We start from the raw sequence: 4,009 nt of genomic DNA on the forward strand, positions 1-4,009 counted from the left end.
AATGTGGTTTATGAAGGCCTTTTGGTGATATAAAGCTAAGGGCTTAATGTTGCTTATGGGCACTTACTCAATAAATATTTATTGAATATCTCTTCTTACTAAGACTATTGTTGGGGACAAGCCTTACAAAAATACCACTTACCAGGGTAGGGGTATGGGGATCAGAAAAAATAGTAAAAAATACGAAGATGCAAGTGAAAATAATAAAACAGAAACATAGGATAGTATCGGGAGGGAGTCCCAGTAAATACTGAAATCGTCCACATTTAATTTTCCATACACTTTTATGCTCCAATATAAACAGGGAAGAAGGCAACAAAAGACTTCTTTAACATAATACAAAGGACAACTCAAGCAGTTAATTACTTCAACACTTTGAGACATCAGGTCATTAACATTCTGTTGGTTAGGCAGTGGAGCCACCCTAGACCAAGTATCCTGAAGGCAGCCATTCCCCAGGTAATCTCATATTACAGAAGAAGGAGCAGAATTACACTTGCATATCCTGATCTTTTGTCAAGATGGAGTGGATCTACTTCTATGGGGGCCATCTTAATGTCAAAAGAATTAACACTCCTGGGTCAGGGTGTGTAGCCATACTTGTGGTCAACAATTTTGAGCAACCTCAAACTCTCTGACCTTCAGACAAGGTGAAAAATAAGCTCACATTTTTGGGCCTCCACAGACTATATTAGTGAATACCATTTAAGTGGAAGAATGAAGGAATTAGTAAGGTAATTTTCCAAGATGGAGATAATGTGAAAAAGAGTGGCCAAGGGAACACTTGAGCACAGGCTGATGAGAGAAGACTGTATGGAGTTGAAAGATAGGACACAACTATTCCTTTAAGAAACTGGAAGGCACATTTCAGGTCAAGAAAATAGAAAAGAAAAGAACTTTAGGAGAGAGTGTGCCTATAGCATTCCTGAGAATATAGCAGTCGGTATTGTTGGAGTAGGATAATTTTGGACCATAGTATATGGCTTTTAGGTTATGGTAAAAAGGATTTTAATGTAATTGAAACAAAACATCAGCAAAATAATGTTTTACAGTAGAGGAAGCTATGAAATAATCACACACATACACACACGCACATGTACACAGATATTTGGGTTTTGTTTAAGGTAGAGTTTTGCTATATAATCAAGTCTTACTTCGAGCTCACAGTATTCCTCCTTCAGCTTTTTGGGTCAAGAGATTATAGGAATCCACCACAGAGTATTCATTGTTATGTTTCTTAAAGCGGTGTAAGCTTGTCTGCTAAATGTTAAATTGAATGGAGTTAGCACCAAATGACCAGTCTAAAGGCTTTGGCTTATTTAGAAAGAGGAAGGACACTTGATCTATAGAGATAGCAGTAGAGATGAGAAAAACGAGTAGACCATATTTAAAAGGTAGTCAATAGAACTTATTGATCTCAAGGCAAGGGGTAAAATTAAATACAGAGAACGTTTATGTATTTAATATCAAAATTTCTATTTACTGAGATGCAGAGAAGAGGAAGGTGAAACAAGTATGAAAAGAACAGAATCATAGGTTCCTCTGCTGGAGCAATTTCATTTGCCAATCAAACAAGTCATTTTAGTTACATATCAAGTAGGAAGTACCATTTTAAATCTGCTGTTCAGAGAAAAAGTAGAGGCTTATAGAGCATATTTATGCGTATTTTATCCCCTCGGCGGTAGGCAGAGAAACAGGTCTGATTCTAAGTTCTAGAGCTGAGTAATGTTGAGATGAGAATGAAAAAAGCAAGTGGAGGCAGGCGAGTGAAGCAAATGGAACAGAGACTGATTAGTTAGACCTTCTCACTGTGGCAAAGGAAGTGGGATGGTATTTATTTTCGTTTATGGTTTCAGAAGTTTCAGTCCAGCATCTTTGGCTCCATTGCTCCTTGGCCCACGGTTGAGTAGAGCATGTAACAGAAGTCACTCAACCCATGAAGATCTGGAAACAAAGACAGGGGGCGAGCCTACAACCAGGTATCACCTAAGGCAGGCTCCCAGGGACTTACTTCCCATAGCCATGCCCCACCCCACAAAGTGTCTTTCATCTCCAAAACATTATCACCAGCTGGGAACCTAGTCTTCAGTACAGATACCCATGGCAGGACATTGCATATACAAATCACAGCAACTCTTTTGCCTGGGAAGTATATGTAGATTTAAAATACTCCGCTACATCTGCCTCGACTGAGTTACACTTTGTCTTTAGACAGGGCCACGGTATACATAATGGAACCCAAGATTAAAGAAATATTGTGTATCTCTATATATCCTTTTGAACATATAACTCCATTTTTACTAAGTAGAAAAGGTTATTAAAAGCCTTCTTATAAAGTTATTATATAGAAAATCTTTATTTTGGGACTAGGGAAGTTGCTCAGTGGTTCAAGCTCTTATCCTATAAGCAAGAAGCCCAGAGTTTGGATCCTAAGAACTCATGTAAATGTTCAGTGGGTATAGTAGTCCACTTATAACTTTTAACCTCAGAATGGAGAGACAGGGGAACATCAGGGCAAACTGGCTAACAAGACTAACTGACTTGGCAGATTCTGGGTTCAGTGGAGAGACACTGCCTCAAAGAATAACATTCCAAACATTAATCTTGAGCCTCCAAAACCTATACATATACACAAGAAGTGCACACATAAAGAAAAAAAGAAGTATCTGTATTGCCCAGTCTGATTTTGTGTCCTTTTTAGCTTTCATTAGCCTGACCAGTGGTATGAGTTGATGGGCAGTTGATGGCAGAGCAGAAAGTTTATTAGAAATGATTATTCCCATAATTCCCAGACAGTAATGGAGGATAAGGAGGTTTGAGTAGCAGGGGTCAACAATGGCTTCTCTTTTTTAAAACTCTGCTGTTTTTTGCTACAGCTTTTTCTGAACTGACTCTGGTTCTTGAAATAAAGGCTCAAAATGTGTTTACTCATCTGGGAGAATATTGAAAACTAGTTTGGTAGGAAGAAATTGTTTTACCACCCATTTTAATGTATTTTACATTTCTGACTTACATGAATTTATACATTATATAAATGTAAAACAACTCATGACTAAAGGAGGAAATAAAGTAACAATTCATCAGAAAAAAAAGAATTTTTGCATCATTTGACACTTTGTACTCACACAATTACCAATGTTCTTCATCCTAGTGCTGCTTCTAGACCCAGCACAAATAGTTTCCCATTTTAAAAGAGAAAGGAAAATCTAGGTTTTGATGCAAAACATCATATTTTAATTCTATTGATTGATTAATGAAAAATTAAAAATACAGTAATGGTCAGAGGAGCATAAGACATTCTACCATAAAGCACATTAATACCATGATAAGACTATAGCACTGGCTCTCAGGAAAACTTGAGTTCTGGTTTTAAACTAACTACATGACACCAACTTTCTTATACCTCAGGTTTTTTTTACATTTTTAAAAGTAAATTTCTTTGACACTATGAATAGAACATATAAATATTATATGGAATCATACTGCAAATTAGCCATCTTGAAGCTACAGAAAGAAGAAATTCATGCGGTTCAACCTGATTGGTTTGTTGACCACGAGAGTGTGATGTATCAGCAGAAATGTGCTGAGCCATAGCAAGACTTAAAATAGAGGCAATTGCTCTCCTGTGTTACATAGCAAGGTCTGGAATTTCACCATCCATTCCTAGCCAGAGGGCAAAAGCCCTGATGGGGAAAGGATTATGATCTGCTTGTTTTCCTGACAATGCATCAGGTAATTTGATGTGAACTTTTATGTGGGGTACTCATTCTATATGTGTGTCTCTAAGTGGTCCACATCTCTGTCCATGTATGGTTTCTGCTATGGATCTGAATGATTTATAAATATGATGACATTAATTAAGCATTTATTTTTTTTTTTAAAAGTAGCTTTGAAAGAAGCTGTTCAAGTTTAAGGTAAAAAGAAAATGAGTCTTTAGTAATACTTATACATTGATTTTAATCTGGAAAAGTTAACTGAGTTTAGCACTAACTGAACTTGAAAAATGTAG

This window comes from Microtus ochrogaster, chromosome 6, assembly GCF_000317375.1.
Source record: "Microtus ochrogaster isolate Prairie Vole_2 chromosome 6, MicOch1.0, whole genome shotgun sequence".
NCBI lineage: Eukaryota > Metazoa > Chordata > Mammalia > Rodentia > Cricetidae > Microtus > Microtus ochrogaster.